A 25,340-nucleotide genomic window follows, 5' to 3' on the forward strand; every position below is an offset into this window, starting at 1 on the left:
ACTGATGATGATTTTCTGTGTATGGGTGTTTATATGAATGTTATAAGTATTTATGTATATTATTCATTAAAAAATATTCATCAGTCATTTTGGTACCCATAACACAAGCTACGCTTTCTTTGGGGCTAGATGGCGATGTGTGTATTGCCGTAGTATAATTATTATTTTAATAAAAAAATAAAAAAAAAATCACATTTTATTTATACAACGCGTTAATGCAAACTACATTATACTTCACAGGCTTTAGACGTACATTATGTACCTACTGTCTTTAATAATTTTAGATAAGTAAATAGATGTTGCAAGAAATAAAAGGCTCTTTGATTTTTATTTTATTAAATACCTACTGTAGATTATAAAAGTGTGTTGCTATGGATGAAACGAGGCCACTATGGCTCTCTTAAGAAGGATCACGGTAACTGAGCGGGCGATGGAGAGTTTTGCTCCGATTATCTATAATTTATCAAATCAGGAATAAGGACATCCGTAGATACGTACGGACGGTAACTAGTGTTACCGACATAGCTCAACGAGTCGTGAAGTTGGAATGGTAATGGGTGGGCACATAGCTTGGAGATTCGTTGGATGTTAGCGCCATAAGGTAATGGAATGGCGACCTCGCACTAGTAACCTCGCAGAGCGTTGATAGACCCCCGACGAGGTGGACAGATGACATCAAACGAGTGGTAGAGAGCTGCTGGACCGAAGCGGCTCTCTGCGACTCAACAACTCAAAAAGGCAATACTATTAAGAACTCCCTACAATAGGTATACCTTTTTCAGCATTGGACGTCCATTAGTTGACATGTAGAGAACAAATAATAGTGAATTTCAAAGACTTGGATGCCCAGCAGTTGACGTCCACCGCTTAAGATGACGATGATACCTGTGTATTGTTTCAAAGTTATTTCTATTATCTATATCAAATTAAAACGTTCGTTATTAGAGATCAAATAACGCGTACCTCCGATTTAACAGTAACGTAATTATTGTAGTTGGAATTCTGTAAAGTAATCCGGTCGAGATATCTCCGAGATTTGATTGGGCTTTATGTATCGTCCGCCATTCTGATTATGACGTGACTGGCACATCTGTCTGGCCGTAGCACGCGCCTCCCGCCAAAACGCGGGTTCAATGACCTTTTGGATTATTGAAAAAAAAAGTTGTGTCGCTTGGTAGCAATGTCACTATAATTTTATGCGTTAAATTTTGTCTCACATTTGAAGGCTCCTGATATAAATATCTTAAGAGATAAGTTATCATTGTGTACTGCCTGTCCTTTTTTTCATGTTTATTATTGACCCCCCGCAATACCCCGTGTGTTTGTGTGTCTGTCTGTCTGTTGCGTCATCGGCCCGAATTTAATAACGGATTTTAATTATTTTGTTTTTGAAATTGATCGGGAGTGTTCTTAGCTATTTTTGATGAAAATCGGTCCAAGATGGCCGCCACCACAAAATGGCGGGTTTAAAAATTTTTCACTACTCTTGAGGGAGTGAGATCGGTATTAAATGAAAGGGTACTTGACTAGTATGTTCAATATATTTAAAGCTTTTATATGGAAATTGTAAAAAAATGTAAAGGAAAGTCCAATTAAATAAGGGACACGGTGATAAGTGATTTTATTCCAATAGGCAAAGTAGAATTCTACTATTTCGTGTTGCAATGGGTCAAAGTACACGGACAAATTTTTGGTCTGGTAAAAACGTGCCGGTTTGCGTCACCAATGACGTTGACTTGCTGACGTATTTCGCCACACTAGCGACGCGTATAGTATAGCAGTGTACAGCAGTTTATTTTATTGCGAATTGATACACTTCACACACCTCTGAGAACATTATGCAGAACTCTGCTGCTGCATGCTGGTTTCCTCACTATATTTTCCTTCAACGTTAAAGGAAAGTGACCGCGCCACTGTTTTGAGTTTTTACTTCAATCTGCAGGCCTTATGATTTCCCCATTTTTTTTTTTTTTTTTTTTACATTTTTCACCGTCTCACTATCACTCTCACTCCCTTTTTGAACTGGTACTATTCTAATAGGAGAGAGGGAATAAAAGCATTGACCCACAACGCTGTTCTAATGCTGCTTTGCGGGCTTTAATTAATAACACATGATAGTGATAATACAGCAAGATACCGCTTTACGTGTTTACAAAGCACGGGGTGTGAACACCGCCTAATTGCGGCACTTCGTAGATAGACAAACTCATTATCTAACAATTAAAAAGTGGTAGGTACTACAGCCATGCTTCTTTCTGCCGCCAAGTAGCATTGCTGTGTTCCGGTTTAAAGGACTTGGTTGCTGCTGTTATTACAGGTACACGAGGCCCAAACAAACCCTCAGGTTAGACACAAAGCGGCACTTTATGGGACATGTTCCATGCATGACCGCGAAACATAACTCTATTAATAGGCAATGTTAACGTACTGGTTTACATTATTTATCTTATTTTTTTTTTTTTTACAATAAACACATCGCCATCTAGCCCCGAACTAAGCGTAGCTTGTGTTATGGATACTAAGATAACTGATGAATTATTATATGAATAATATACGTAAATACTTATAATATATAGATAAAAACCTAGACACTGAAAAACATTCATGTTCATCACACAAACATTGTCCAGTTGTGGGAATCGAACCCACGGCCTTGGCTCAGAAAGCAGGTTCGTTGCCCACTGCGCCAATCAGCCGTCAATTCCGAAGATATTTGACGTTTAGGTATATGTAATGTCTTATGATTATGGTTTACTGAACAACAAGGAAATATTATTCATGTTTTTTTGATTCCTCAACTAAGGATTGTCTGGACATCGCTCCAAGCTATATATGCTTATTTTTATTTTTTTATAATTTTAATTTTCGTTTTCTTTCTTTATGTGCAATAAAGAAACGATTTTTTTATACATGGATAGATAGAATTTTCTACCTATTTTTTTTTAACACAAATGAAGCGGTGGAAATCCCGTGGTTAAGACTTCGGCTTCACTTACGAAGGGTTGATATTGAATCCCAGCACACACCTCTAACTTTTCTGTGCGTTTTAATTAAACTATCACTTGCTTCAGCGATGAAAGAAAAACATCATGAGGATACCCGCATGCCTGAGAGTTCTCCATAATGTTCTCGAAGGCGTGTGCAGTCCACCAATCCGCACCAGGTCAGCGGGGTGGACTACGGTCTGAACTCTTCTCATTGAGGGAGGACTTTGGTCTCTATAGTGGGCCGGTAATCCGTTTATATGATAATGTCTTGATGTTATATTATGTTGGTATCCACGGCAGAAGCCTTCTGCAATACAAAAACACAGCCTTTACAAATTTGGATAATTTAATCCCCAATTCTATACAAGACTCAAACAGAAAGTGTTGCTCAGTAACTTAACATGTTACAAAAGATTTCGATTAAATCTGGCTCATTTCGTTTCCCAAGACATTACGTGCAAGTAATAGTCGAGTTATCGACGACATATCTCGATATATCGATAACATTCACACATAGCACACGCTCTTGCCCGTCGTGTCAATAGAGATGGGCCGGCGGGTGCTTTGTTGGCCGTATCGAATATCGATATCGATTTTTCTACGGCGGTCCTGTCACTCAAACGTTTTTGGTTTTTATACGTTCCTTGATAAGTAATAATAATATATCGCTGTGTTGCAGTTAAGGATGGAATCTGGTCAGTATGAATAGTGACAGATTATTTTTCCTAGATTAAATAGTTTGTAGTTGTAGATATAATGTATATATATATATATTTATATATATGTATACTAAATTAAATAAAATGCATCCGTAGATAAGTATATGAGATATTCGAACTGAATAAGTACATTTATTTTGGTTATGATGTTTATAAAAATCGGCTGTCGTACTGGCAACGCGCATAGGGCGACTGGCAAAGCGTCTAGTGATTGAAACAAATGTACGAAATAAAACCAAGTATGTATACCACAATAGTGGCGATCGGCGGAACGTCGCTAACCATACATACATTTATTTACATCGCCCGCAAATTCATGCGACGCAATTTGTCCTGTTGCCAGCACGTTAGGTAGGTATATCATCGGCTAATACAGTTTATAGCCTTAAAAGTCTATAGTTTATACTCTATAAAGTCTATTCTCTAAAACAGTCTCTACTATGAGAGTTTAGGACGTTCCCAGCAGTTGGAATTGGTTGCGGTTGATCATGATGATGGATACAGTTTCATTTTACGTTGCCGATATTTATCGAAGTTCCAGTGATTGCCAGTTTGACTGCAACATGTAATAATTACATTGATGGTATTAAGTTGTGTACAGACGTGAGATATCGGGCGGATCTTAAATGGCGGCCACGGGCCACGATTCTTCGAAGATAGTTTTAACACTCGGATTTTAATGGAAATTTCATTAGCTCGGACCTTAAAATTAATGATATATATTGGTCAAGAAGAAGAATTTGGAGGAGATTTTCTAATTTCAAAAGAATTATAAATATCAGAGTTTAATCTTACGTCTTTATTGTACAACATAACTTATTGTAAACTCAAACAAAACTATAATAATATCTTATTCATTCTCCTTTCGTCCATTCCTGCCTCTTTATTTTCTTCAGTAGCGTTCCTTTTTCAAATCTTTTTCTAAGCCACAATACCACCTCGAACCAAGATTGTTTTTTTTATTTACCCGTTTAACGAATCTGAATTCCTTTTTTTTTAAATTTCCACCAGTTCGCATATAATGCATAACTTTTGCCATCCCGATCTAAGATCGTTTTAAAAAAAAAAGGCAAAAGCAGTTTTGCTTAATATAAGGCTAAGTCAACTGTTTGTATAAACTTTATGTTTTGAAGGCCTAAAGACAGATGTCAGAACGCGTTCTTTACAAAAATAAAGAGTGTCCATTCAGTTCAACGACCTACCGTTAAAAAGTTACGGACAATGGCGAAAAAAGTAGGTAAATTTCAAAATACAATGTCAATAGCCGCCGGCCGGTGGACCTGCCCTACGCGCCCTTGACTTGAGATAAAAACGGGGAGGGAGATGACCCACCCCTCCGTGCGGCGATCGGGGGGTGGGTCACTTCATTGCTTCATCCCCTTATAGTATTCCAAAAGAAAAGTTGCTTTCAAGTTCAAACTTATTTCAACTTATTTTTTTCCGCAAATTTTTCCGCTTTGCATAGAAGGCAATTCAATAATAAATTGCAAGTTATTTACCACTTTGTGCAATATTATTTTTAATGAATAAAATGCCGCACAAGTCTAGTTATGAGCATGAGCACTAGGTCCTAGATTCAATTCCTGAATTGGGCCATGAAGTTTTAGGTATTGGCTTTCTATCTATGGACGGAAAAAGGGTTCCATTTGAACCATTTTTGTACGGAACCTTATAAAACAGTTCAGGTAGGTATAACGAAGTATTTATTTGTTCTAACTGCATAGCCCTTAAAAAACAAAACAAGGTATGTCTGACTAAGAACATTATTATCAGCTCATCGCATAGAAGATATAGTTTTGGAGCATTTACCCACGACGACGCTTCAATGCGGGCTGGTGTTAACGACTATCACAAGTTAGTCATAGTAACCGGTACCGACAAGACGGCTTAACGTGTTCTATAAAGCACAGGGCACCGCCATCTTCCTAACTTGGGCTGGAATTGAAAATGCTTTCACAGAAACAAAACAATAACGTATAATTTTAAAGCGGTAATAGCCTAGTGCTTAGGGCGTTTCCCTATCTTTCGACGGGAGCGAGTTCGATCCCTGGCACGGAACTCTAACTTTTCGGAGTTATGTGCGCGTTCCAGTTAAATGGAGAAAGAATATGTCGTGAAATATCCTGCATGCCTGAGAGCTCTCCAAACGTTATCAAAAGGCAAGTGAAGTTTACCAATACGCACTTGACCAGCGTGGTGGACTGTGGCCCAAACCCGTATAGTGGGCCGGTAAATGGTTGGTAATGATAACGATAAACAATTTTTGGTCCGACACGGGATACAAACCCATGACCTTGTGATCCGAAGTTGAACATGCTAACCACGAGACCAACGACGCAGTTAACCCTAAATAATTACACTCTACTTACCTCTTCTAACTCACTTTACTTTACTTCATCATCATCATCATCATATCAACCAAATACCGGTCCACTTCTTCTCAGGGCACAGGTCTCCTCCCACAATGAGAAGGGATTAAGGCCTAAGTCCACCACGCTGGCCTATTACGGATTGGTGGACTCCACGCATCCTTGAGAACATTATGGAGATCTCTCAGGCTTGCAGGTTTTCTCACGATGTTTTCCTTCACCGTTGAAGCAAGTGGTATTTGGATTGCCCAAAACTTAGAAAAGTTAGAGCTGCGTGCTGGGATACGAATTTGGCCCCCGAAAGAGAAGTCGGAGTCGTACTCACTGAGCTATCACCGCTAACAACAAATTTTACTTAGTACTTACTTACGTCACTTTTTAGGACTGCCTTGTAAAAATAAGACGCGGTTCTTTTATTTTATTAAAAGTTAAGATTTAACCTAAGTATTTATGTATAATTTTCTGAAAAATATTCATCAGTAATCTTAGTACCCATAACACAAGCTACGCTTACTTTGGGGCTTTCTTGTAACAATAAGAAAAATTAAAAAATTATGATTCAAAAGTGCAGTCCGGTTTAAAATCATTCGGCCTTTGACTAAATTTTCTATAATAGATTTGATTTTCTCGTATGCCTTCGGTTGCCTTTAAGAGATCGCTATATAGCGATAAGGCCGCCAAATTGTACGTTCTACCTTATTGTGCCGTTGTATATGTATATCTGTGAATTTTCTCTGTGGTGTACAATAAAAGTGTATTTATTCATTCATTCATAGATCAATTAATAAAAAATAAAAATTAAATCTTTTATTTTGGAAAAAAATATCACACAGCAATTAACATATAAAGTACGAGTTACATAAAAAATTTGTCATCGACAACTTAAACTATATAAAAAAAAAGAAAGGATCTTAAAATAAGGTAACAAAACAAACTTAAATAAGCTAAAACGAACAATTATAGTAATTACTTTTAACATTGAAAAATATAAAAATAAAACGGTAAAAATATTAAAGTGTAAGTGGCATCAGCTGATCGTAAAGTCCCCTCGGTGGGGGCGGCCTTGAACCGCGACCCCACTATTGAAATTAAAAACTCCGTGCTTCGAGGTTACTGGCGCTTTGCACTTTGATATCACCCAGCAGATTTAGGACGGTTCAATGACCTGGCCAAAATGTATAGGGGTCTTTTCTTTACTTAACTTCGTCGGAAGACTACGGCCTTGGCTAGTTACCACGTTACTGACAAAGTCGTGACGCTTAGCGATTTTATGATGTCGCGTAAGACCAATTAGGGTTATAAATCTTAGACTGCATCATCACTTACCATCAGGTGAGATTGCAGTCAAGGGCTAACCTGTGGGATTGATAACTAAAAAAAAAAAGGCTCTAACTATACTTATAGAATAGAATATAATAGAAGAAGTCTTTATTGCACATACTAGAAATCTAGGTTAACAAAACAAATGATAATAGAAAATATATGCGTAAAGGCGGCCTTATCGTTATTAATAGACTTATTACAGCTGAATGCATGAATGTATTTCAGTGTCTGGGTGTCCTGTATATTATATGTATTTATGTATATTATTCATATCACATAATCTTTAGGGAAATTATATCTGTATTATTATTTAAGTGTTTCTTTTTAGTTTCAATTTTAATTTTATCTTTAATTTTTTTTGAATTTAATTCCAAGTTGTGTACACATACTTTGAAGTTGTAGCGGTTGTAGCTTAGAACAAAACTTGTTATTACTCATATTTAGATCTACTTTTAGTTATTACCTGTTTTGTGTACCTTATAACAATAAACAATAAACATAAAAATATTCAACAGTCATCTTAGTACCCATAACACATAAGCTACGCTTTTTATAAGTTTTATTAGTGTTTTTACCTACACTTGGAGGAATTATCAATTTTATAAATTTAAAATGCATATAAAAAATTTCGGAACCGACAGGATTTGAACCTGCGACTCTCGGGCAATCACGGCCTGAGCGCTTTCACCAATTAAGCTACGGCTCTCCTACCGTCGATGCCGAAATTAGTATATGCATTTCACATCAGTCTTATAGCGACTGTAGCGTCATCTAGTAGGAAACGTTGCAGTTTCAATCTACTTTTCAAAGGTCCATATTCCAATGAGACATGTTTGAAACAAGAGATGACACATTGCTTTTTTATATTTTTATAATTTTTATTAGTTTTTATTTTTTATATACATTTTAAATTTATAAAACAAGCTACGCTTACTTTGGGACTAGATGACGATGTAATCATTGTCGTAATATATTTATTTATTTACTGCTGGACTAAAGGCCTCTCCCAACTGGAGAGTTTGCCCATAATCACCACACTGGGTGGCATGGTGATGATGTTACTACTACCATGCATTAATTAATTCATTCATAGATCAATTACTTTGTTAACATTAAAAAAAATAAAAATAAAACGGTAAAAATATTAGAGTGTAAGTGGCATCAGATGATCGTAAATTCCCCTCGGTGGGGGCGGAATCGCGAATGAGTACATGGTAGTAGTAGCACGAAGGACGCTGCTGCCAGCTCTCTGTTATATTCTCTTAGTCGCCTCGTACGACACCCGCGGAAAGAAAAGGTACCACCACATAGCAGGTAACAAAAGCGTATTCTATTTCAATGTATCAGTGTTGCCAGTTCTGAACTAAATTTATTTTATAACGCTTTGTAGTTTATCCTAAACATTTGTTTACGTATATCTTATATATATAAAAGAAAGTCCCGTTAGTTACACTATTTATAACTCAAGAACGGCTGTACCGATATGGCTGAAAATTGGTGGGTGGGTAGCTTAGAACCAGGAGACGGACATAGGATACTGTTTATCCCGTTCGACAGTCCTTATATATATATCTATATTCTACATCTATAAAACAAAGTCGTGTTAGTTACACCATTTATAACGTGAAAACGGATGGACCGATTTTCATTATTTTTGACTTCTTTGATTCCTTTTAATCCGGAATAGGAGAATAAGTATTAAACAATATTTTTTTTTAATTTAAAATCAAAACAATTATCTAGCCGTTCATTAGTAACAAAACACAATTGACAGCGCTCGTCAAGTTGTCTATACCTAATCGTAAAACTGTTGATGTGACCTATAGAGAGGTTTCGGAGTAAGATGAGTTTTATGTATTGTACTTTTTAAAGACATTGAGATGTAAAATATATTAAGGCGAAATGAAATTCGCGGGGATAGCTAGTTTCTAATAAAGAAGGATTTTCGCAACTATATTTTATCGAATACATTTACATTACTACCTCGTAATAGGTACATCCTTCCATCTTTATCAGCATAAATATAATAACGACATAGAAATAACTATGATAATACATTTTTAACTGTGTTTATTAAACTTTTATACAGCAGAGGCATTAAGTCACGAAACAAAAAACGGCGTAATTGTGGCTATCAATCGATTCCTATCCCGGGAGGCATAAAAAACGTCTATTCATAAACGCTCTCACAAGCTAACTAGGCATGCAGGGTGGCCACGGAATGCGTGTTTTAAAGATGGCGACCGAATTATTTGACAGTTCAGTTTTGTTTTGCTTAATTATATATCATTGTTCTTAGTTACTAAAATGCAGTATTTTTAGTTAAAAATGACAAAGGAGTTGAAATACTTATGCCCGTTTTAACCAAACGTAGGAATCACCTTAATCGGATGCTTTGATGCTAAAGTTACGTCACCGATTTGGCGAATCTTAAAGTTTAGGGTCCCGTAAACTGACACTTGACAGATGATAAAAATAAATTCGTTTTCTTTTAATACACTTCAATCAATACGAAAAATTAAAATTTGATAATACAAACACAAAATAACTCGCCTTGTAACAAGAAGCATAGACAAGTTAGGTTATATTATGGTAGGTTTGTTTTGTTTTGTTTTTATATTTTAATATTTACATTTTTAGTATGGATTGAAGTTTATTAAAAAAGTACTAATTTATATTTTTTCACTCCCATGGGTAACGATAAAGGTAAAATAAGTATGAACATTGCAACTGTAAAGAAGTATATACTTTTTTACAGTATATAATTGCAATGTTCATACTTATTTTCTAGGGCGCAGCTTTATATTTTTATTATATAATTCATAAAGAACATATATTTATATTATAGTACGTGGCAGTCTATTCCGCTGTTCCCATGGCCCCGTTTCTAATACAATCGGAGGCCAACGTCCACCATGTCCATTGATTCGGCTTTCTTTAAGAAATCACGTCGTACGCCGGAAGACAATTCGACGCGCACCACGCAACCAGAACGATAACTGACCAACGCTGCCTACAACAAAAAACCTACCTTATACCAACTTGATACAACACAAAATCCAATAACTCTTACCAATTTTCCAACACATAACTGTCAAAGGTATTTGTAGTTTAAGGAATGTTAGTTTAGAGTTGATTTTTGATTGAGGACAGGTTCCAAGTAAAGTATGGCATTTTCAATCCTTCATAGTTCCTTCACGGCCGAATGCAGGGGGTGTTAACGCAAAGTCACCGACAGATGATGTTCCGCCCTGATAGATGTGATTGCTAGGTGAATGCTTTTTAGTGTTTAAAAAGTAATATACTTTTTTTTGTTTTTGTCTCACCTGAACCCCAGCGGAGGTAGCACTTGTACGCACGAGTATGGATAGTCTGACAACATTAAAAAAAAACAAAATTCATTTATTTCAAGTATGGGAATCAAAACCGGGACCTTCAATTTAAAATCTCAGCGTACACCGCTGCACCAGGGAGGGTAAGGGCTCATTCATGTTACATCCCACAAATTCCATATTCAAAATTCAAATTCAAATGTTTCATGAATGTAGACCTTATCATAGGCACTTAAGAAGCGTTCATACTTTTAACATATTAACACTAATGTGATGGTGATAACTGCATTTCTTATCTTAAAACTGAAGCTAGGATGACAAACAACCTCGTCCAGTTACCAAGGAATCAGCGACAGCCCATCACATCTTTTATCACGTCTTATTTTCCGAGCGTTTTCATAGTACATATGCTTCGCGTTGAATTCTTTCATATAATGAACCATGTGTGTAGCTCATAAATGCTTGGTTCTACGAACCGCTACGGCTTTTATTTCCCGTTAATAATTCGATACAAATATTATACTAATATATGAAGCTGAAGAGTTTGTTTGTTTGTTTACTTGAACGCGATGATCTCAGGAATTATTTACTTTGAAGCCAATTTATCATAACGCTATGACCAATAAGAGCACTAATGAAAAATGTTTTAAAACTGGTTTTTGCCCTTCCTCTGCGTGCGCTGCGTAAACTGTTCAAGTTTCGATAAAATCATGTATGACAAAGTTGTTCCCATTTAAGAATTAAAAAAAAAAGTCCGCGACAGCAAATGTCAATTTTTTAAGGTGGACTTAGACGCGGACGAAGTCGCGAGAAACCGCTAATATGAAAATACAATTGAAAGATCTGTCCGTGATATCAAATAATTCCGTCTCAATAATTCCATAAGCGGCGAAAGCTTGGTAGTTAGCAAGACGGCTTCAATTTCGGTAGGGCGAAGTTCAAACCCCGACACGCAGCTCTAACTTTTCTAAGTTATCTGCATTTTAAGTAAGATGTCTTAGAATTCGTAGAAGTGTCTTAGAATTCGTTACAACTAAAAGGATTTATTTATGTTTGATTTTCAATATTCAAATTCAATTTCTATAGCTAATTGGATTGCATCATTTCGATAACATTTCTTACGTTAATACACCTACTAAAGTATTTTTAGTTATTTCTTAAACTATTTAAGTATATCGAATTTCTAACTAAGTCATCATCATCATCATCATCATATCCTCTCATCACCGTCCCACTACAGGGCATGGGTCTTCTCCCACAATTTATTTTAATTATTTATTTAGACTCTTCATTTGACCCCACTACATAGCTAAATAAAGGACGAATAGAGAGAAACACAAATACTGGAGTAGAACACAATGACAAGGGTTTAGGCAGTTGCAGTCGTGTGCACTTCATACATGGACAAAAGCAATGCCTACCCTAAAATTTAAATATAATCCGTTTAAGAGGAGGATTTTTGTCGTTTTACGCAATTTGTCTGCTGTATGCATACACTGGTAAGAAACTACTGCCCAGTGCAGTTGTCCACTACGCTGGCCCAGTGCTGATTGGTGGACTCCACACGCCTTTGAAAACATTATGTAGAACTCACGGGCTTGCAGATTTCTTGAGGATTTTTTCATTCATCGTAGAAACAAGTGATATTATAATTATACTTTTTATACTTTTTTTTATTTATTTATATACTACGACAACGCACAAATCGCCATCTAGCCCCAAAGTAAGCGTAGCTTGTGTTATGGGTACTGAGATGAATATTTTTATGAATAATATACATAAATATTTATAATATACATATAAACACGCAGACACTGAAAACCATTCATGCTCATCACACAAACATTTTCCAGTTGTGGGAATCGAACCCTTGGACTCAGAAAGCAGGGCCAATCGGCCTTCAAATTGCTTAAAATGTGGATAACTTAGAGAATTCAGAGGTGCGAGGGATTCGAACTCGAGTTTCGCAAGCGTAGCCGAAGTCCTAACCACAAGGTTATCATAGCCCTTTATCTAACTAAACAAAATAATGAGTTCAAACAGAAGTTTCCTTCAATTCAGTCGTCCCTTTCTTGAGCGTCTCACAAATCACCATCCGCAGTAATAGTGATTTCCGAGTCCCGACAGATAAAACCTCCGGATAGTTCATCTCATATCCATTATGCATTCGCGCATCCGAAATGCACCGAATAAATCAAATCGGGACACCGATCCCGTTCCAGCGTCCTTCGATTTTCGCTTTGCCATTGTTGTGTTTGTGAGCCATGTATGCAAATCAGTTTTCCGCACACAAACAAACCTCTCGCTCCTACGCCATCACAACGACAGAGAGAGACAAAAGCCAAATCCACGGTGTTAATTTACGTACAGTTGGCAATTATAATTTTCGTATTCTATTTCGTCCTTGTCTGGCGGCGGAATTTTTTCCCTCCATCTCTTTTTTATGTGAAGGGGGTGGGGTAAAGATAAAGGCGGCGAAGACGCGCAAGATATGTAGAATTTTTTAATAAAACCAAGCTTCTGTGTGCGGCTAAGTGATATGGCTTGTTCTTTTTAATTTCGTTTTGCGAATGCGGCGCAGTCGGCGGATCATCTATCATGGATGTTTTTTTTTGTTCGTCGCGGACGGTTATGAAGATTTCGCATGGGATATGAATATTGATTGTTTTGTGACTAATGAAAGCTTGATTGGTGTTCGCTTGATGTGTAACGAACTCGGCGGGGTGCTGTTTGTGATTTTCAGGGTTCCGTAGGAATTACGGAGAAAAGTTACCAAGTCTGCCCAGCTTGACAGAACAGCGGAACAGCAGAAAGAAACATGTCTTTTGCATTATGCAGGATGATACAGGAGATGTACCGGGCGACGCATGTTACACCAAACAACAGCGTAGTGACGTATTTGTTACCATGCCATTGTTTTTGACTCAAATGTTTAAGTAGCTATTAAATATAACCTCTAGGTATCTGGGTATTTGCCTACGTATGTATTTAAAATGGTATTATCAATATACAGGGTGTTAGAGTAGACGTACCAGGCGACGCGCGTAACGCAATCCAATAGCGTAGTGATGTATCGTTTGTCTTGCCACTAGAGTGGCCTAAAAGGTGTAAGTAGTTATTGATATAACCTCTAGGTACCTGGCTATTTGCCTACGTAACTATGTTAAAATGGTATTTCCAATATGCAGGATGTTACAGTAGACGTCCAATAGCGTAGTGACGTATTGGTTGTCTTGCCAAAGAAGTTGACTAAAATGTGTAAGTAGTTATTAATATAACCTCTAAGTGTCTGGATATTTGCCTTCGTATGTATTTATAAAGGTATTTCCAATAAACACGGTTATACAGTAGACGTACCGGGCGAAGCGCGTTACGCAATCCAATAGCGTAGTGACGTATTGGTTGTCTTGCTAGTAGAGTTGACTCAAATGTGTAAGTAGTTATTGTTATAACTTCTAGGTATCTGGCTATTTGCCTACGTATGTATTTAAAATAATGTTTTCCAGCTTACAGGGAACGTATTTTTGGGCGATATTTTAAGGCCGTGCGAGATGACTAAGTTCTTAAGGCTTCTAGTTCAGTGGACTGTTATAGGCTTTGCATAGCCTCTATATGCTGTGTATGTATTATAAACCAGTCGTTCCCAGTATACAGGGTGTTACATTAGACGTACCGGGCGACGCGCGTAACGCAAAACAATGGCGCGGCGACGTTTGACCTCGCGGCCCACCCCGCGTCTTGCCTCCCGGTAGCGCCGCGTGCAATTAATATGCCGAGGCCGCGTGTAGTGCGACCGACCGACACGCATCATTTTACATATTATGATAAAAACATACAACTTCTTTTTCTATTCCACTACAAGTGAGCCGTAGACAATATTACCTGCTGGTAATCAATGATGCAGTTTGAGATAGTAATAAGCTGACCTGTTAGGGGTATGGCAGTTATATCAAACCCGCCATGGTTTCTATGACACTTTTTTTTTTTTTTTTTCTTACTCTTGTTATTACTGTATTGTATTAAGTGTTAATTGCGATTTTGCTTGTAGTCTTTGCATGCCAGCTAATGACTTCGTAATTGATATTTTAATGGCATCTATGTAAACGTGTGTATTATGTAAATAAAGATCTATCTCTTTATCGTAAACGCTTAATCGCAGTGGCGTGCACTGGCTTAACAGGGTATACAGCAGGAAAATTGCAAAAAAGGCAAAATAAAGGGTAGGCAGTGCTTTTGTGCATGTATGAAGTGCACGCCACTGACCACTAATATAAATAATTCTTTTTATACTTTGTAGGTTATACTATCAGTTTTGTTATGATTACGTGTAGATCTGATGATTGTGATGGGAGATAAAGACAACAGAACTCCTCGATACTAAAAACATGAAGTGTTGTCACATTATGAGGACCTTAGTGTTAGGACTGGATTAAAATATGTTGGTAATTTACTTGGTTAACTTTTGGCATGCGAATCAACTAACAATGCGATTTCAATTCTTCCCTTAACTATTACTAATCTTGCAATAAGGATTCATTAAGTCATTGTGAAATGAAGTCACAAAACGAATAAAGGTTTATGCAGCTAGTGAGTTATGAAAATAAAATAAAAAAAAACATTAAAATTATCTAATTACAACGATCAAGCTACACCGGTTGACACATAACCCGTCCAAGTTTTCTTTTGCGAAAGAAGAGAGAGAATTTTTGATCAATAATTGTCACTGGGCGGGCACCCCCTCCGGGAGGGGGAGCGGTTACTGGCGATGGGGGGCCGGGGGGTAATTACGAGTGCGTTTTGTTACCGAGATGATAGGCGCGAAAAATGGCTTGCGCGTGCCTTTACGTACGTCTCCTCTAGTTTTGAATATTCAAGCCGGCCTCTTGCCCTGATGAAATATTGAATAGACTTGAGTAATTTATTCTCGGAGAGTTTTGGAACGGTTGCGTCCGTCTCCGGATATTGAAATTAGGTGCTGAGAAAGCGTCTGTTTGATTAGTGCCCTGGCACTGTGTGTCGGCTCGCAGAGCTTCTTTGTGTTTGTCTACCGCACCATAGAAAATTCTTGTCTCGTTTTTTTCATATGTACTTATAAAGAAAGTTTAAAGTTAACAAATTACCGCTCAAATTATATTATAAAACACACGTATGAAAAATTCCTGCGAATTTTACATCCAAAGGATTAAACTGGCTTGGTTTATAAAGAAGTGATTATAAGAACACTTCTTTTTAAAGGCTTATAAACCAAAAAATAATTCGAAAATAATATATATCGAGGATACAATTCACAAATTACTTAATTTTCACTTCAACGGCAGTCCCCAGAGACTGCCCCGGATGTTTTTCTTTACATGCATATCATATCAGGCATATCAGGTTAGCATCTATGACTGCATCATCACCTACTAGCAGGTAAGGTTGCAGTGAAGGGCTAACTTGTAGTGGAATAAAAAAAAAGGAATAGCGTATTTCATAAAACAACAAAGTTTGATACTAGTCAACTAAGTGCGAAGCGAAGAACATGCAATGTTTTACTCAGAACTAGGACTGCTTTTGCTCATGAACAATAAATACATCACGCATCACAGCTCTTTACAATAAAGTTTATAAAAAAATTGCTTTATACCAAAAAACATTTTTTGAACAGCAACAAAACTTTGACAGCCTGGCTGAAGACACTAACCTATGAAGAAACTGAGGAGCTTCTTCAATTTATTTCTATTTAAAATATAACGGATATAGACGCACTTTATAACATGTATAACACACGCACTCACACCAAACACACACCAAGACACACTACTCCATCGTTTTATTTTTTTAATTTAATTTTGTCTTTGCTATGGAAGAGTGAGGCCTCTTGACGCAGGTATTTTGATAAACTAGAAACGAAATCAACGATTTTTTTAACACGAAATAAACGATTAACATTTGTTTGTGTGCTTCGCATTTTGTAAGGGAAAACTATTTTTTTTTTACCACAACTGCGCGCTTAAACAAATCCAATGACATTATTGTAATTATATACAAAAAGCGTATTAATTGGGACGAGGCGAGAAGTAGGGTAAATACGAGTGTTGGAGTGCGTACAGACACGCTATTGCACTTAGCCCGCTCGGATATGCAAATTCATGCTTCTCTACAGTGTGTCGTGTGCGGATAGCGGATAGAGAAAACTGTGGAGTGGATATATATATATAGATATATAAGAAAAACTATTCATAATATATAAATAATGTTCATAAAATGAAATAACTGTAGTCTGACGGGTTTTTGTAAGTTACCAAGCAAGTAAGGGAAGACGTTTAAAAAACGAATAGTGGTATGGTGTTGGTCACTGCAAAGGTTTTAATATGACTGTCAAACCCCTAATAGGTAAGCCACACACCAAGTGAGATTGCAGTCAACCGACCCCAACAACTTTAAGTGTAGTAATAAACAGATTGTTGATCAAAGACACTCCTCATTAATGATATCCATTAGGTATATACCTTTACTTGTAGTTTCACTGTTTTGACGAACAATAATAACTCTTTGTAAACTTTCTTTCTTTTTCTGTTACGTACGTAAAGAGAGGCAGTGTGACGACAATTATTGGACGTACAATAGCGAATCACTTGTACTGACTTCCAATTTGCCATTGAATCTTAAGACAAAAAGCAACTATTAAACGTATAATATGACAAATAGCAGTTGGCAGATAGGTGCTATAAATCATTTCCTAATTCTTTTTTCCTAATCTTTTTTATTATAATATAAATCTTGGGGTTAAAATAAGAAAACCTGTAGGTAAAATATTATTAAAAGTGTGTTAGTTAAATATGATGTTAAAGTCAAAATATTGAGACATTGATACACAATCGGAAAAAGAGATGCAGAGAAAATCGTCGTTTAAATGGATTTCATATGACATAAAACTGTATATATATTATTAGATAGTATTCAAAGTTCTTTAACTTTCCAATATGCATACCAAAGTTATTAACGCAAAGGCGCTCCGTAGTTTCCCTTGTGATTTATGAACCGAATTCTAAGGAGGGTGGTTAATGAATAAAAAAATTCTCGTTTTTTCATAGCAGTGATTAGTTACCCTCATAATGAGTGGCAAGTGTGTGCGTGTGTGTTTGTTTGTGTGCATGTGGGGGAGGATTATAAATCGCACATGACAGTTCGTAAGGGATGATTATATTCGGGTATTGATCTTAGAATAATTTTGTTTAGATTTTTTTTTCATTTGCAGAGGGGTGTACGTTGTCTGCTATTCATTTTAAGAATTTTAATTAGGATCTTCTTTTATTTAGTGTTTGCCGACGATTTGATGTTTTTAAGCATTTTCCTTTTGACTTTTAGAAACGGAAATTATCCATTTTTTCTACTGATATTGAAATTGGTCACTTTTTTGGATGGTCTTGATCGTAACAGAATTTGTTATTTTAGTTGATATTTCAACAATACTATTTTGTAACAAATTGTATGGCTTTCTTTTCATGGTGAACAATAAAACCATGTTATTAAATAAGCTTAATTTTAACATCAAGTGCTCGAAAACTATATTCAGCTAATTTTAAACATTCTAAAATAACTGCTTCAATGTTATATGTATGATTTATTAAAATATTGAAATAAAAGCTGTACGAAGCTTTAAATGAGTAAGCAAAAAATAATAATAAATTAAACGCAAAAAACAGATGACTCGAAAAGTAATTAAAGCTAATAAGCTCAGAGCAACAGTAAGGTACTTATGACAAGAGAAAATTCGCCCAAAAAACGCGATGTTTTCCCCAATTCGGCGTAACGTAGCCGCAAACGGCGTGTCAAGGTGAACCCCAAATGAAATCGGCTAAGTATCACACACATATAAAAAGAATAAGTGTACCGCCTCAAGAAATGGGGGCCTTACTTTTGCCTCCCTATACCGTCTCACGTCCATTATATCTTGAACTACACATTAGGGTAATAATACCTCTCCAGGGCCTTACTATGTTCAATTGGCAAGGGGAAGGGAGGGCCAAGGAAAAGCGGTTTCCATTCAAGGAGGGATGTTAAGAGTGACTCAAGTTAAATTAAGAATGTGGAGCTCGTATTTTCTTTTACTTTTTTCACTCACTTTGTTTGTTGATGGAGACTTTTTTGACATTGTGGACTTTTGTGCGCGCCTTCCTTTTTTAATTCTTGAGGCGTTCATGTATACACACCCTAGTAGGTACACTTACTGCTACCCTAGTCCTTCGTACGAGACTCGGATATTTTTTACGACGTATTAAGGGATTTCCGTGGAGAGGTGTGTTTTTTGGATTACTATACTCTTTGAAGTCCCTGATTAAGGTTTTTGAGGATGTTGCGTTTGTTTTGGGTGGGGTCCCATCTCAGGTAATAAAGAATACAATAAAAATATAATAACGACATATTGCAATATCTACTTGCCTCTAAGTATAGGTACTTACTGTGTACAGAAAATTAGATGTCGTTAAACTAGTCACGATTTCCAAGAAAACAAATCGTCGATGACTAGAAAAAGAGCACGGAATTAATTAAAAAAAGTATTGCAGCTGTTGTAGATTATGTAATTTAATTTGAACTCTATCGTGATAGTAGTAAGAATTACTTTAGCGTAAAGTTGAGTGTTTTTGAGGCAGCCATTGTGACGATCAGTTGGAGCGTATCGCGGGCGGTCACTTCGTAAAAAGAATGATTGTGTGTGACATAGAAACAGCACACGTAGGCTGAAGATTTACCTTTTTATAGGGAATTATACGGTTTTTATTGTTCTTTGAAGGCCGACTTATTTTACTTCGATCAGTTTTTGTGATGTCGAATAAATAATTTTCTTTCTTCAAATATTCTCGAGTTTTCCACCAATTTATGGATATCTACTAAATATAAAACATGTTTTTTTTAACATAGTGCTAGTTTTTGGCAAAGAGGATATTCTAGTTTTGTCTGTGGCATTTAAATACACATAGTTACGTTTTGAATAAATTTAGCAATTATTTATAGAACTTTATAAACGTTGCAGTTACCCGTAATTTTTTTTTTTTTCAGAAAACATTTATTGTTTGAAACAAATATTGAGAGGGAAAGAGGGGCCTTAGGACGACCGAGACTGGATTTTGTAGGACATCTAAAACGAAAAGATGGGGTGTGGTTTTATAAAGATGTGGAAGAGAGAGCCATGGATAGAGAACACACAAAAGCTCAAGTTCTTAAGTTAAAGAAGAAGATAAACTGCTCCTTGGTGCAGTGACAAGCGCTGACTTATATCTTCTTCTCGGTCGGTCGTATTTAGCAGCGTTTCTTAGTCAACTTAGTCGTGGCCAAGTACTACCTATTATATATTTTGAAGTTTCTACAGTATACACATAGTAGTGGCTGCGGTTAGTACGAAATGAATCGCGAAAGTTTTTTAGTGCTATAGTTTGAAGTATTTTTAAGGTTATCCAAGTTGGCGAGTTACGTTAAAGTATTGTGGTTGAGTTTATATTTAGTTTAGTCACGTTTAGAATTAGCGGGTTGCTTCCAAATGACAGTTTTAACTTTGGCTCGTTATGTTGTTTTCTGGTGCTTCAGATGTCTTTGTCGAGCGCTTTTATAGATCTAATAAATAAATTGTATGGTCAGAAGAAGAAGAAGAAACACTTTATTGCACGTATAACATACAGATAAACAATAAGGAGTATACAGTACACAATGTAGACATGCAAAGCCGGCCTTATTGCTGCAAGCAATCTCTTACAGGCAACCTATTAGACAGGACTTACAGCAAGAGAACGGGATCGCGCTAAGAGTGTTGATCTACTCGTATATACATAAATTCTCATTCACATAACTCGTATATACTTTGTTTTAGTCTTTTTGTATTTAAGCAAACCCGGAGGTGGGCGTTAATAGCTGTAACACAGTTTCTAACTAACACAGTTGTTACCGTTCCTTAGATTATAAGAATCCGTTGTAAATACACAATAAAGACAATTATTTTTATTATAAATACCTTAATGTATTGATACAAATACATAGATTATTTAAATAAATAAACGTAATATATATATATAGGTAAAAGAAAAACGTCCGCATTTATTCATTTTTATTAATGTATTTTGAATAAGAAAGAATTAAAGGGTACACGCACACACTCACATTTTCCCTGACAGATTTCTAGCAGGGTGGTCAATCTCCAGAGAGATGTACAGAGTAGACAGTACACAATGTAGACATGCAAAGGCGGTTTTATTGCTGCAAGCAATCTCTTACAGGCAACCTTTTAGACAGGACTTACAGCAAGAGAACGGGATCGTGCTAAGAGTGTTGATCTACTGGTATATACATAAATTCTCATTCACATAACTCGTATATACAATAAATAATAGGTAGAATATATTGGTAGATGAATAACGTGCTGCATTTATTCATTTTTATTAATGTATTTTGAATAAGAAAGAATTAAAGGGTACACACATACACACTCACATTTTCCCTGACAGATTTCTAGCAGGGTGGTCAGTTTCTAGAGAGATTTTCTAACTACTACACAGTTGCACACTCTATTCTCTCTGACACTACCGGAAAGAGATCAGGTGCCGGAGGACAGCTCAACGTGCTATTCGAGGCACGAGGATGAACCACAGCCAAATTCAAAACACCGGGTTGGTACTAAGAATTTGTTGATAGAACCGTTAAGCATTTCGGCAATGAAACTTTATCTAATTTTATTTATTAACTCTCTTTATAGATTTATTGGTTGGTGATTATCTCAATTTGTTGTAGTTTAATATTTATGTGTATCTAGGATTCATATTGTGTGGAACGATGGGGCTGACATATAGGTATAAAAGTCCCTTAAATAAAAATATAAAAAAAACTTATCTTAGCGGTGTTTTACGCTTGGAACCTTGGTTTCTTTTGGTCTAACCGGTTACCCATAACTCTAATAGGTTACCTGGAAAAGATCTCATCTTGATATCAACCGATAGACGTCCACTGCTGGACATAGGTCTTTTGAAGGGAGTTTCAAATTTCACGGTTTTGTGCCGCTTGGGTCCAGCGGCTACCTGCGACGCGCTTAATTTTGTCTGTCCACCGTTTTGGGGGTTGACCAACGCTGCGCTTACCAGTGCGGGGCTGCCATTCCAGCGGGGCTGCCCTTGGGACCCCAACGTCATCCTTTCTCCGAGCTATGTGCCCGCCCATTGCCACTTCAGCTTCGCGGCCGCTGAATGACTCTGATCCTTCTTATGAGGCCCATACTTTTTATTTACAACCATACACTACTACACACACACATGGTCGCTAACGACCATGTGTGTGTGTTTGTGAAACAGGAAAAGATCCGTGTAGCGATAGATTGTAGCATTGCGTTAGCCTGTATTTTTATGTGGTGTATAATAAAGGTGTATTAATTCATTCATTCATTCGTTCGTTCATTCATTTATCCATGTCCTATTCAATTGCTTTAAATTCACTTTGAAAGTTAAAGGTCGTATCGAGGGCATTGGCGTGCATACATGGTATGCACAGGGTATGCAGATGATATAAAATGAAGAAAATCTCCAGTACTAGTTAAAAATACTTAAGGTTATGTTTTGTAAAACTGTTACAATGCCAATCCGTAAGTTTTTTATAACTCGTCCCTACTGGAGATTTTCTTCAATTTATATCATCTGCATACCCTGTGCATACCCTCTATGCACGCCACTGCATCTATGTCAAGTGCTTAAAATGCACTTTGAAAGTTATCGTATCGGGGGTCGATCGTCGTCGTCCTAACCACGAGGCTGTCACCACTTTAATGTTTTTTTTTTGCTTGAACACGGTACAACAAGTTTTGTCAGGATAATACCAATCATTGAACCGTATACCACTTTAGTGCGAGTGTAAACGCAAATATGAGCAGATCATCGTTTTATAATGTTTCTCAAACCGCAGCAGGTGTGTGGAGTGGAGCATGAATCCTCAATCACATCGGAAGAGCAGGAAATTTGCGGTCGACTCCGCCGTATGGGTTCAAACCCCTACAGCCTACGGTTTTTTCATACAAACTTTAATTTAGGTTCATCTGGCTATGGCAGATTATAACCACCTGAGTCGTTAATATAAGTATAAATTCTAAAATTCTGTGTGTTATAATTTATTTATTTAGTCGTATGACATTTTCTACGAATAAACGGTTTTAATTACTGATATTATCTACAAATTCATAAGTTGCAAGTCAATGTCCAGATTCTCCAACCATGTGACGGTCCGAGCAGGGAGATCAAAAAGATCGTTGGGCAATCCCTGGTATGAAAATATGGGGCAGCGCTGGATTATGTGCTAAACCGTCTGATCTTCTTCACCATAGCCACATGTAGCAGACGGTTTCCAACCCTACTTATACGTAAGATAATACGATATAAGACGAAAGATAGTTGCAGCGTCCATGCACTGTTTTTAGCCGGTTCAGTAGACACTACTGGTTACGAGGCTAATGGAAACCTTTGGGTTTCATTGTGGGATCGAAGAAATATTTATAATAATAAAGCCTTTATGACACACATGTGTCTGACACAGATATAGTTCTATTTTATTCCTTGCAGTGACACTAATATAATACTATTGGTAGAGTCACTACACACAGACAGACTTGACGTTTCAAAAGTACTTATATTAGGCCTACTTGAAATAAATGAATTTTGAATTTTGAATTTTTGAATTTTGAATTTATGAATTTTGAGTTTTTGAATTTTGAAGTTTCTTTTAAAGTACTTTCAAAATTACTAATGAAAAAATATAAAAGAAAAGCACCTTGGTAATATCGCTGTCTATCACTAAAGTTACATAATGAGTTTGTCGGAGATTAGATGGATATTTTCCATAATAATCAACTACTGTAGAAGATATGTTTCAGGCCTTTTTGTATTAGAAAAGAAAAAAAATAAGAATACATTGTGTGAAACAAAAATGGCTATTGAGTAACGTATTTTATTGAATTGATAAATTTCTGTATCCAAATTTTGTATGTTGGGGTTGTCTGACCGAATATGTTGCGACTTTTTATTTTGTTAAGAACGTTTTATCAGATATTCATACAAATAAATACATTTCATTTAATTTCACTTCATTTCATACACTGCATTATCACTTACCACCAGGTGAGTTTGAAGTCAAGGGCTAACAAATAAATAATAAAAAATATATAAGCATGTGTATCAAAACAATATTATCAATCAATCAATGAATCTAAAATAATTTATTGCAATTGAAATAAATAAAAGAGGACAAAGGTACAAGTCATTTAAATTTTTGTAACAAAGGCGGCCTTATCACTTATAGGGATTTCTTCCAGGCAACCATTATGAGGAATTGGCTCACAATAGAGGTAATATATCCTATCCAATAAATCCTTATAGCGGTGCGCAAAGCTCTAAGAATATACATACATATTAATAATTACAACAACAGTACATATATAAAATAAATAAAATAAACTAATACATATTTCCCTATAAGGTAAAATAAATTATACTAAAACTATATATAATGTACACAGATAAAGCAATAAATCCATATTATATTCTATTTATCGAAAAACCCGAGGAATATAACCCTCTTTCTACGGCAGCAGAGTGAAAATATAAGCTTTAAAGCTGTCATTATTTCTACTTAGTTAGTAGTTACTTAACATGACAAATAGTGATATTATTTATCAAATTAGCTAACTGACAACATTCGCGTGCAGCCGGCTCATAAAAATAGTAACGCCGAAATACGTATCAGCACGTATCGTCGGTATTTCAACAATAAATCACACCGGTTAGTATGCACAAACCCTTCAATGCCCGTGCCGTAATTAATAACTTGGTATACGAAATCGCGACTCAGCGGCACGCAGAATGTTTCATGCGAAAAGTTTACGCGGCACAACGATTACAGTCATATCATGAATGAACGAATACACTTTTATTGCACACCACATAAACATTGTAAATAAAAGTTTAACACAAAGTATACAATTTGCCGGCCTTATCGCTATATAGCGATCTCTTCCAGGCTACCAATGGCGCAACCAAACACACAGCTCAAGAAAAGAGGTAGGTGGTGAATATAAATATACATATAATACCTATATATAGAAACAAAAAGTGTGTGCAACAAGTCTTCCATCGAAGTTTCTTTTTACAAAGACCTAGGAGTTCATCAGTTGGAAGTTTTAGTGCTCCAAATCCATCCTCTACTATAGACATACAATATGATCACCACCATGGTGTTCATGATTCATATATTACTCAACTATCAGATGACAATACAGAAAGTAATAAACACCCTTCTTGGCAAAGAGTGCCCAGTCTCAGATATCCAAAAAGAAAGAAAACATCGACCTCACCACCTCTAGAGGGTATTGATACTGCAAACAGATTTAGCCAGCTACCTGTAGACCAACCAGAACTTGAAAGTAAAACTAAGGAAAGAAAGACTCCAAAGCCACCACCAATAATACTATATGGCATAGAAGATGTCAATAAACTCACAGAATTATTAGAAACTGTGGCTGGAAAGTCTGCTTTTACATACAGAATTGTCAATAGAAACCAACTAAGGATAAACTGCAGCGTTACAGAGGTGTACAAAAAAATAATG

The sequence above is a fragment of the Pararge aegeria genome, chromosome 17 (genome assembly GCF_905163445.1).
Source record: "Pararge aegeria chromosome 17, ilParAegt1.1, whole genome shotgun sequence".
Lineage (NCBI taxonomy): Eukaryota > Metazoa > Arthropoda > Insecta > Lepidoptera > Nymphalidae > Pararge > Pararge aegeria.